This window comes from Balaenoptera physalus, assembly GCF_965194825.1.
Source record: "Balaenoptera physalus genome assembly, chromosome: 12".
In the NCBI taxonomy this organism is placed as follows: domain Eukaryota; kingdom Metazoa; phylum Chordata; class Mammalia; order Artiodactyla; family Balaenopteridae; genus Balaenoptera; species Balaenoptera physalus.
In genome coordinates, this window is record NC_138897.1 from 25,013,787 (window position 1) to 25,026,061 (window position 12,275).

Consider the following 12,275-nt stretch of genomic DNA (forward strand, 5'->3'; position numbering starts at 1 on the left):
AAGGTATTAAAAACTATATTATGAAAATAGCAGATGTTCATAGTAGAACAATGCAAGGGCAGGTTAAATGAAAAGTTAATGTTCTTTCTCTACTCTCATTCCTTTGTTCTAGCTCCACAGATGTAACCACTATTAGCTTTTTGTATAGCCTCCTAGCAACTTTCTTAAAATATATCATTTTTAAAAAATCAAATAAGGTCTATAATGTCCTTACTCCCATAGTCCCCAAAGGCTTTACTCATTCAGCTCTTGCTTTTGTTTAGGATTTATCTTCCTATTTTAGGTGATACATGTATACTGCAGTTTTTAGAGCTATCAACTTTAAACATTATTGACTTCCTTTCATGGTTGAGATATAGCTGTTTTACACTGTAGTCCCTCTGCTTCTCCCACACATCCTCCAGATGTGTGTTTGTAAATTTTGGTTAAGTCATTGATCAGTGTGTATATCATGATGCATGCTCCAGATGTTTTCCATTTGCCCCTCCAAGTCTCTGCTCCCTCACCCTACTCTCCTGCTTAAGAAAGCTGTATGGACTACATCAACAGGCTTCCTATGACCTCTGGGATCTGTTGGTTTGGCCAGTGGTATCTGCAGCAGGAGATGGGAGGGAGTGAAGGAAAGAGTGAGGTCAGGGTATTTATTCCCTTGGCTCCTTCCCTTCAAGGTCCCTTCAGGTCAGATGTGTTCCTCAGCCAAAAGTCACTGTACCTCTTGGTGACCAACTCCACATGACCCCTTTCAGTTTCCACTGATGTCTCCCTCTCCTTGTCTTTTTGGGCCTAGGGTTGATGGCATCGGTTACTACTGGCTTTGGGTCACTGCTTTATCTTGAGCGTACCGTCTGCTTCTTGCTGGACACTGATAGGATGAGCAGGTGACTACTGCTCACTGCATAGATTGTGAGTGTAGTGCGATTGAGTTTCCCTTCACTTAGAGCATTGCTTGCCTGCAGTTACTCATTACCTTTTTCTCCCCGTACACTTCCTCCATTGACTAGTTGTTGCCTAGGCCCGAGGCACAGTGGCAGTCCTTGGGACTTTTCTTCACCACTCCTATGTTGGATCTCTTGTTCCCTGGATCCCATATCTTCCTCTGTTGGTTTACTCCTTCATTTTTCCTGTAGCATACCAGTTTTTCTAATTCAGTACTCTTAAAAAGTTGAGACACATAATTTTGAAAAGTGATCCCCCAGATCATTCCAGTTCATTTAAACCTACCTTCCTGAGAATCACTGGTCTTCTAAGGCCTTTTCTGCTTCTAGCAGTCTTCCACTAGAGCACTGGTTCCCAATCTTGTATTTTCACATACTAGTAAAAAAATATTTTTTAAAAACTTGAGGGGGCTGGTACACTGTTGCCAACTTTTTATTTTGCCAAGTGGGAATATATTAAAAGGCTGTGACTTATTATCACCATTATTTCATAAAAGAAGACATTTTGACACCAAAAGAGTGAAGAGGAACATGGGAATAAAGGATAACAGTAGCCCATTAGTGTGAATACGTTTATAAAAGATATCTTTGTTTTCGTGAGAAATTCACAATTTTGTCCATATTTTTCTTTTTTTTTTTTTGTCAAGAGCTTTTTCTGCATCTATTGAGATGATCATATGGTTTTTATTCTTCAATTTGTTAGTATGGTGTATCACATTGATTGTGTATTTTGAAGAATCCTTGCATCCCTGGGATAAATCCCACTTGATTATGGTGTATGATCGTTTTAATGTGTTGTTGGATTCTGTTTGCTAGTATTTTGTTGAGGATTTTTGCATCTATATTCATCAGTGATATTGGTCTGTAATTTTCTTTTTTTATAGTATCTTTGTCTGGTTTTGGTATCAGGGTGATGGTGGCCTCATAGAATGAGTTTGGGAGTGTTCCTTCCACAATTTCCTGGAAGAGTTTGAGAAGGATGGGTGTTAGCTCTTCTCTAAATGTTTGATAGAATTCACCTGTGAAGCCATCTGGTCCTGGACTTTTGCTTGTTGGAAGATTTTTAATCACAGTTTCAATTTCATTACTTGTGATTCGTCTGTTCATATTTTCTGTTTCTTCCTGGTTCAGTCTTGGAAGATTATACCTTTCTAAGAATGTGTCCATTTCTTCCAGGTTGTCCATTTTATTGGCATAGAGTTGCTTGTAGTAGTCTCTTAGGATGCTTTGTATTTCTGCGGTGTCTGTTGTAACTTCTCCTTTTTCATTTCTAATTTTATTGATTTGAGTCCTCTCCCTCTTTTTCTTGATGAGTCTGGCTAATGGTTTATCAATTTTGTTTATCTTCTCAAAGAACCAGCTTTTAGTTTTATTGATCTTTGCTATTGTTTTCTTTGTTTCTATTTCATTTATTTCCACTCTGATCTTTATGATTTCTTTCCTTCTGCTAACTTTGGGTTTTGTTTGTTCTTCTTTCTCTCGTTCCTTTAGGTGTAAGGTTAGATTGTTTACTTGAGATTTTTCTTGTTTCTTGAGGTAGGCTTGTATAGCTATAAACTTCCCTCTTAGAACTGCTTTTGCTGCATCCCATAGGTATTGGATCGTCGTGTTTTCATTGTCATTTGTCTCTAGGTATTTTTTGATTTCCTCTTTGATTTCTTCAGTGATCTCTTGGTTATTTAGTAACGTATTGTTTAGCCTCCATGTGTTTGTGTTTTTTACGTTTTTTTCCCTGTAATTGATTTCTAATCTCATAGCGTTGTGGTCAGAAAAGATGCTTGATATGATTTCAATTTTCTTAAATTTACTGAGGCTTGATTTGTGACCCAATATGTGGTCTATCCTGGAGAATGTTCCGTGTGCACTTGAGAAGAACGTGTAATCTGCTGTTTTTGGATGGAATGTCCTATAAATATCAATTAAATCTATCTGGTCTATTGTGTTATTTAAAGCTTCTGTTTCCTTATTTATTTTCATTTTGGATGATCTGTCCATTGGTGTAAGTGAGGTGTTAAAGAACCCCACTATTATTGTGTTACTGTCAATTTCCTCTTTTATAGCTGTTAACAGTTGTCTTATGTATTGAGGTGCTCCTGTGATGGGTGCATATATATTTATAATTGTTATATCTTCTTCTTGGATTGATCCCTTGATCATTATGTAGTGTCCTTCCTTGTCTCTTGTAACATTCTTTATTTTAAAGTCTATTTTATCTGATATGAGTATTGCTACTCCAGCTTTCTTTTGATTTCCATTTGTATGGAATATCTTTTTCCATCCCCTCACTTTCAGTCCGTATGTGTCCCTAGGTCTAAAGTGGGTCTCTTGTAGACAGCATATATGTGGGTCATGTTTTTGTATCCATTCAGCAAGCCTGTGTCTTTTGGTTGGAGCATTTAATCCATTCACATTTAAAGTAATTATTGATATGTATGTTCCTATGACCATTTTCTTAATTGTTTTGGGTTTGTTTTTGTAGGTCCTTTTCTTCTCTTGTGTTTCCCACTTAGAGAAGTTCCTTTAGCATTTGTTGCAGAGCTGGTTTGGTGGTGCTGAATTCTCTTAGCTTTTGCTTGTCTGTAAAGCTTTTGATTTCTCCATCGAATCTGAATGAGATCCTTGCTGGGTAGAGTAATCTTGGTTGTAGGTTCTTCCCTTTCATCACTTTAAGTATATCATGCCACTCCCTTCTGGCTTGTAGAGTTTCTGCTGAGAAATCAGCTGTTAACTTTATGGGAGTTCCCTTGTATGTTATTTGTCGTTTTTCCCTTGCTGCTTTTAATAATTTTTCTTTGTCTTTAATTTTTGCCAATTTGATTACTATGTGTCTCGGCGTGTTTCTCCTTGGGTTTATCCTGTATGGGACTCTGCACTTCCTGGACTTGGGTGGCTATTTCCTTTCCCATGTTAGGGAAGTTTTTGACTATAATCTCTTCAAATATTTTCTCGGGTCCTTTCTCTCTCTCTTCTCCTTCTGGGACCCCTATAATGCGAATGTTGTTGCGTTTAATGTTGTCCCAGAGGTCTCTTAGGCTGTTTTCATTTCTTTTCATTCTTTTTTCTTCATTCTGTTCCGCAGCAGTGATTTCCACCATTCTGTCTTCCAGGTCACTTATCTGTTCTTCTGCCTCAGTTATTCTGCTATTGATTCCTTCTAGTGTAGTTTTCATTTCAGTTATTGTATTGTTCATCTCTGTTTGTTCTTTCATTCTTCTAGGTCTTTGTTAAACATTTCTTGCATCTTCTCAATCTTTGCCTCCATTCTTTTTCCAAGGTCCTGGATCATCTTCACTATCATTATTCAGATTTCTTTTTCTGGAAGGTTGCCTATCTCCACTTCATTTAGTTGTTTTTCTGGGGTTTTATCCTGTTCCTTCATCTGGTACATAGCCCTCTGCCTTTTCATCTGGTCTCTCTTTCTGTGAATGTGGTTTTTGTTCCACAGGCTGCAGGATTGTAGTTCTTCTTGCTTCTCCATATTTTTCTTTTTATGGTTGGTAAAAACTTTTTTTTAATTAATTAATTAATTTGTTTGTTTATTTATGGCTGCATTGGGTCTTCTTTGCTGCGCGTCAGGCTTTCTCTAGTTGCAGTGAGCAGGGGCTGCTCTTCGTTGCGGTGCGTGGGCTTCAGTAGTTGTGGCACATGGGCTCAGTAGTTGTCGCACACGGGCTCTAGAGCGAAGGCTCAGTAATTGTGACACACAGGCTTAGTTGCTCTGTGGCATGTGAGATCTTCCCGGACCAGGGATCAAACCCGTGTCCCCTGCACTGGCAGGCAGTTTCTTAACCACTGTGCCACTAGGGAAGCCTGGTTGGTGAAAGCTTATCACCTATTCTTGGACTGGACTTGGTAGCCACTGTTCTATACCACACAACTATTCTCTTGCCCCTCACCCCAAAAATCAATTCTGACATGTCAGTCTATATTATATATATGTTAAGTGTAGAGTCTAGGGTTAATGAAATCATGAGGGCAAGCTTCTTAGCTCACCTGATCAAGGGATCCAAAAGCCAGTCAGCAATTATTTTATGTCTAAATTCACAAAATATGTGTATACTGGAATACTATGTAGCAGTGAAAAATGAAAACTCAAAAGTAATTATGTTGCATGATGTATGAAGAGTGGTTACTTCTGGGGGATTGGAAAGAAGAATAAGTGAGCTTTCTAGGGTGCTGGAAATGTTGTCTATCTCCATGTGATTGGTGGTTACACAGATATATATTGAGAAGATATACATAAGAGAAGAGTTAGATACAACCTTAACATTTGTCAGTTTACTATAGGCAAGTCAATAAAAAAGTAAATAAAAAAGTAAATATAAAAGTGAATTCTTCGATGTATGCATCCACATGGGTGAATCTCGAAAAAAAATTTGAGTGAAAAAAAGCCACAAAATAATCATGCTGAATGATTTTTATATAATTCAAAAACAGGCAAAACTAAACAGTATTACCAAAGTGGTAAAACAATTTCTAACAATCTTGAGAATAATTAGCATAGAAGTTAGGATGGTGTTTACCTCAGGGGAGAGAGATGCAATCAAGGAGAAGCACAGAGAGGGCTTTCTGGGATATTGCTACTGTGAATGAAAAATGTTGCCTGCCATATCAGTAAACAAGGGATGCTGCAGCCATCAAGCCATCACATTACAGCAGCAATCCCCCCACCCCCGCAACACTGAGCTCTAAGGGAACTCAGGGTGGAGACAGGATGCCTGCCACCAAGCCCTCAGCCACTGCAACCACACCCCAATGGTGCACTCTGAGGAGACTCGGGATGGAAAACACAGGATACTGGCCCTAGATAGCTGAGGTGCTTTTCAAAGGAATGATTTCAATGAGCCCATACTTTTGCATCTCCCCATACAGAGAAAAGTGCTAAATTCATTAACTTGAGATGACTGGTTTTCTTTAATTAACAATAATCTTTTGATGTCTGACTACCTGGTTTTTGTTACAAAACCCCCATATATCCTGGCTCCTCCCTTACCTCTTCGGAGCAGTCCCTCCGAGCTATCTGAGAGGCTGTCTTCTGAGTTTGGGTCCTCAGAGAGTCCACCGAATAAAACATAATTCTCTACTCTTAGGTTGTGCAATTTTTTTTAGTCGACGCTACTATTTCTTAATTGGGTAGTGGGTTTAACAATACTGTTCTTTAAGTTGTGTCCCTTAAATATTTCTTCTCATGACATGTTTCACAATTTAAAAAACAGCAGCATGGGTCACCTCCCCAAACCTTTTACTTACCAATGCATCTTTCCTAGAGTTTAATATTATTCTACAACTAATACATTAATGTATTCTTATTGTAAAGTATTTTAAAAATACAGATAGTGGGACTTCCCTGGTGGTGCAGTGGTTAAGAATCCATCTGCCAATGCAGGGGACATGGGTTTGAGCCCTGGTCCGGAAAAATCCCACATGCCGTGGAGCAACTAAGCCCGTGTGCCACAACTACCGAGCCTGTGCTCTAGAGCCTGTGAGCCACAACTACTGAGCCCACGTGCTGCAACTACTGAAGCCTGTGCACCTAGAGCCTGTGCTCTGCAACAAGAGAAGCCACCGCAGTGAGAAGCCTGCGCACCACAACGAAGAGTAACCCCGCTCGCTGCAACTAAAGCCCTGATGCAGCAACGAAGACTCAGTGCAGCCAAAAATATAGATAGATAGATAGATAGTATAAAAATCCCTCCTGACCCCCTTCCTAGATTTTTTTTTTTATGGTGCCGTATTTTTTTTTCTTATTGTTGACTTTGAAGATAGACTTTAAACAATCTGAAGGAAAAGAAATTATCACATGAACAATCTGTTTTTGTTTTTTGTTTTTTTCTTCCGTTTTTAGTTGTGCCGTTATTCACCTTTATTCATTAAAAATGTACTTGTTTTAAAGACCCTGTAAATAGAATGACCACCCACTAATGTGGGATATGAGTAAGTCGCCCCTCTCAGCGTGATATTTTTGTCTGTAAAAAGCAGAGTGTCTTATAGGAATCTTACTGATCACACAGTAGTTACAAGAATGTCAGATATAATGATGTATACAATCTAAACAAGTCAGGCTAATTAAGAATTTACATAATGTAAAAATGTACATATTAAAAGTTAGCCATGTGGACAGATGCGTGTGTCGGGAAGAGTAGCTGATTGGGGTTGAGGGCCCGTATGCAGTAATATTGCTTTTTCTTCCTCAGTTACCATAAATAAGTGCCACTCACAGATACAAGTTTTCCACACACATCTAAACATACAAGGGTTCATGGTGACCTGCTAATGTCCAGTCTCAAGTGGGTCTGTGATCCTTCTGTGATAGCTCTCACAAAAATAGTACATAGTGATCCCCATGCGGGTAGTAGGAAGCACTGGTTATTTATTCTAGTCGGACTTTGAAAATGTTTAACGTTTGATGTTGATATCTGTGAAGAACATGTTTCCTTTTGCTCTTTTCAAAACTGACATGCACATGGAGTGGGGGAATTTTGATGACTGCTTGACCTAACAGTGATAACTGAAATACTCTTAGAAATGCTTTTTAATAACATATTTTAGTCACACACTTAACATAAAACGTGGATCATCTACAGCTTTAAGCCAAAAGGTAGAGAAAGTGTATCTCAATTTTAATGCTTTTAGTTTAGCGGTAGTTGTGACGTATGGGCTTAGGTGCTCCGCGGCATGTGGGATCTTCCCGGACCAGGGCTTGAACCCATGTCCCCTGCATTGGCAGGCGGCTTCTTAACCACTGTGCCACCAGGGAAGTCCCTGTGCTGTTGTTATAATAAAAATCAAAATAATATATAAACATTGAGAATAGACGACAGACGACTGGGCTTAAAACAGATTGTTCAGACACAAGAGCAGTCACTGTCGCCACAGTCGGAGCCGTGGCAGCCGCCGCCTGGAGCCTCCAGAACCCTCCACCTCGCCGCCCCCGCCCAGCCTGCCGCGCCATGCCGTCAGAGAAAACCTTCAAACAGCGCCGAACCTTCGAACAAAGAGTAGGAGATGTCCGACTTATCCGAGAGCTGCATCCTACCAAAATCCCGGTAGAATGATACAAAGGTGAGAAGCAACTTCCGGTCTTGGATAAAACAAAGTTCCTGGTGCCTGATCACGTCAACATGAGTGAGCTCATCAAGATAATTAGAAGGTGCTTACAGCTCAACGCTCATACACCCAGGTATAACAGCCCATTTTCCTTAGCAAGATGACGTAACTCTGTGGAAGTCATCATAGATCTTCACACACTGGTGGTGTTGGCATAAAGACCTCTGAGATGACCTTCTCTAGTAAGAGTGGGCTCTGCAGCCAGACTGCCTGGATTCGAATCATTACTTGCTAGCTTTGTGATGTTGGGAAGTTTAACTTCTTGGGACTGTAAAACCAGGACGATAAATAAGTATTCTGGAGGGTCATAATGACCATTAAGTGAGTTAATATACCTGAAACTTTTACCACAGTGCCTGGTATGGGTAGGTGTCTTCAAAACATCGTTAGCTAATATTAGTTTGTGACTCATCCTAATTTGGCCCCAGCAGGAAGGAGACACCGACAACTGCACAGTAACCCCTCTAAGTCCTCCAGCAGCGAGGCAGTGGACAGCTCCTCTTAGGACCTGTGGTGGTCTGGCTGTCCAAACAGCTTTCTCGCAAGGCTTAGCCTCAGGGCTCCGGGTAAGGAAAGATGAACAGGGACTCTGTACACTTAGATGTATAGCTGGGCTCTCCTGCAGGCAGGAGGGATTTGAGAACTAACTGGGTAGCCTCTCACTCGGCCAGGCAGGCAGGCAACACTCTGGACCTGAGGAGTCACTGCCTCTGAGTATTCAACACTGTCCGCGTCAGTGTCTTACCTGACTGCTCAGGGCGGGCATTGCAGGGGATTCGTCATCACTGCCTACAGGGAGGCCGAGGGGACTGCTCAGTCCAGTCATCTGCACAGCTTACTGGCTGTGTGTCCTTGGCTGAGTTCTCTCATGTCCCTAAGGCTCAGTTCCTCACCTCTAATATAAAGAAACTTGGATAATTGCCAACGTCCCTTCCCAGGTGCGATTTTATTTGACTGTCTGTTCATCCAGCCTATGCTTGAACACATGTAGTGATCAGAATCTCATTTTTCTTCCAGGTAGACCATTTCATTCATAGTAAGCTTAATTTCACTTCACAGCCTATTGTGAAATGTTTTCCAGGCCATTAAATAAATTTCTACATCGACTCTTTCTCACAGAATTGCTTGCAGATTTAAATAAAATAACAGTGCATAGGTCATAGCAAACAATCCACAATGTGAATTGTTAATTATTAGTATTGATCTTATTGTCAAAAAGTTTTTATATGGAGTGGAAATCTGCAACCTGTAACTTCAGATCTGTGGTCCTAATTTGGTTCCCTGGCACACACAAAATAAGTGGTCATGCCCCCTGCTCCATATTTATCTCAAGTCTTCTCTTTATCTAGTTGTGCATCCTCAGTTCTGTCAGCCATTCCACATCGAACATGAGACCTCTCGCCATCCTGTTTGCCCTTAATCTAGTTCTGGTTAACGTATAGTATATCCCTGTTAGGAGGGGCACCCAGAAACTGGCAACTACATGTGAGTTGATTACCATCCGGATTATGCAGGTGAATTAACAGTTACAGAAAAAGGCACACTACATGCAATACTTAATTTAACTCTCACAGCAACTGTGAGATATGAGTGGGGTATTACTGTCTCCAGTAATAGAAAACTAGTCTCACGGAGGTTAAGCAGCTGCTATGGGCTGCATGTTTGTGTTCCCCCTAAATTTATATATTGAAGCCCTAACCCCAATGGGACAGTATTAGAAGGTGGGCCTTTTGGAGGTAATTAGGTTTAGGTAAGGTCATGAGGGTGGAGCTCCCAGGACAGGATTAGTGTCTTTTTTTCTTTTTCTTTTGGCCTCACCGTGCAGCATGCGGGATCTTTGTTTCCTGACCAGGGATCAAACCCATGCCCCCTGCAGTGGAAGCACAGAGTCTTAACCACTAGACAACCAGGGAAGTCCCAGGATTGGTGTCTTTATTAGGAGAGAAAGAGACTAGACCTCTCTTTCTCCACCATGTGAGGCTACAATGACAAGAGCCATCGACAAACCACGAAGAGTGTTCTCACCAGATACCATATCTGCCAGCGCCTTAATCAACAGAGGTTGGACTTCCCAACCTCCAGAATTGTGAGAAATAAATGTCTGTTGTTTAAGCTACCCAGTGTATGGTATTCAGTTATAGGAGCTAAGAACAGACTAGGATAGTCTCTTTCTCAAATCATTCAGCTCATAATTATGGAACCGGAATTCAAAGTCAAGTCTGACTCCAAAGTCTGCTCTTCTTTCTCAGAAAAGTTGGAAACATGAGCATTGTTCTTGGACAGGCTTGAAACAATAATCTAGAGATAGTTTTGATCCTGCTTGTGGAGTGGCCTTCTAATAGGCATAGGCCCTTTTTGGCCCTTTAGGTTCTAAGAAGAGAGTCAGTACCCTGTAGATGAAGACTTATTCACACATGAAGTCTGTGTTCAACTTGCAACAGAGAAAAGCTGCATGGCAGACACTGTAAACCAGCAGTTATAAAAAACTCAACTTAGGAGGTTTAGAAAGACACCTGGTCTACCCATTTGGCTCCAGTTTATGCCCTGACCCTTCTTTTCCTCCTGTTTTGTTGGTTTCTTTTTTTTCTTTTCTTTTCTTTTTTTTTTTTTTTTTGGCTGCACCACACAGCTTGCGGGATCTTAGTTCCCTGATCAGGGACTGAACCTGGGCCCACGGCAGTGAAAGCACCAAGTCCTAACCACTGGACTGCCAGGGAATTCCCTCCTCCTATTTTTAATGTTCCAATTTTTGTATTTCATGTGTTTTCAAGTCATTTTAAATATTTGGGGGAAGAAGAGTATAAACGAACTAACAAATGAATAATTAGCTCCAGCTCTTTCCCTTTTACTACATCATATCTGAACTGAGCTTTCCGGAGTACAAGCAAGCTTGTTTAGCAGCCTGCCCTACTTACTGAACTTACAGTTATCTAATACCTTCTAGGATCCTTTTAATTTGAACCATAACTTACCCATTTTTTAAAAAGTTTTCTGTCTACAGCATTTAAAAATCTTTAATCATACTTCTTTTTGAACAGGTGATATGTTCACGAGGTACAAAATTCACAAGGTACAAGAGTGCACACAGAGAAAGATTTCGTCCTCCCACCCTGGTTCCCAAGAACCCAGTTCCCCTCCTAAGAGGTAGTCAGATTTACCAATTTCTTCTTTATCCTTCGAGACTTATTCTCTGAACGCATAAGCAAATACACACATATGTATGTATTTACTTTCTCTCTTTTTAGACAAAAGTAACATACAATATGCACTGCTTGGTTTTCTTTTTTCAGTTAAAAGTATATCTTAGGACTTCCCTGGTGGCACAGTGGTTAAGAATCCGCCTACCAATGCAGGGGACACGGGTTCGATCCCTGGTCCGGGAAGATCCCACATGCCGCGGAGCAACTAAGCCCGTGCGCCACAACTACTGAGCCTGTGTGCTGCAACTATTGAAGCCCAAGCACCTACAGCCCATGCTCCACAACAAGAGAAGCCACCACAATGAGAAGCTTGCGTGCCACAGTGAAGAGTAGAGCCCACTCACCGCAACTAGAGAAAGCCCACGAACAGCAAGAGACTCAACGCAGCCAAAAAAAAAAGTATATCTTAGAAAGAATAAGTGTATCTTGGGACTTCCCTGGCGGTCCAGTGGTTAAGACTCTGTGCTTCCAATGCAGGGGGCACAGGTTTGATCCCTGGTCAGGAATTAAGATCCCACATGCTGCGCCGTGTGGCCAAAAAATGAAAAAAGAAAACAAAAAAGGAATAAGTGTATCTTGAAGATCAATGGATATTAGGTTGTTTTCTGTCTTTCAACATTACAAAAAATACTGTATCAAAATACAGGAAGGAAAAATGGGCAAAATTGAAAGGAGAAATAGTTTACAATAATAGTTGGAGACTTTAATACACCTCTCTCAATAATGGATAGAACCATCAGACAGAAGGTAAGTAAAGAGAGGACTTGAACAACACAGTAAGCCAACTGGCTCCAACAGACACATGCAGAAAACTTTACTCAACAACAGCAGAGTACACATTCTTCTCAAGTGCACATAGGTCATTCTCAAAAATAGAGCATATGTTAAGCCACAGATTAAGTCTCAAAAGATTTAAAAGATAGGTATTATATAAAGTGTCCTCTCTGACTGCAATGGAAGGAAGTTAGAAATCAGTAGAAGAAGGAAAACTAGAAAATTCACAGATTTGTGGAAATTAAACAATAGACTCTTA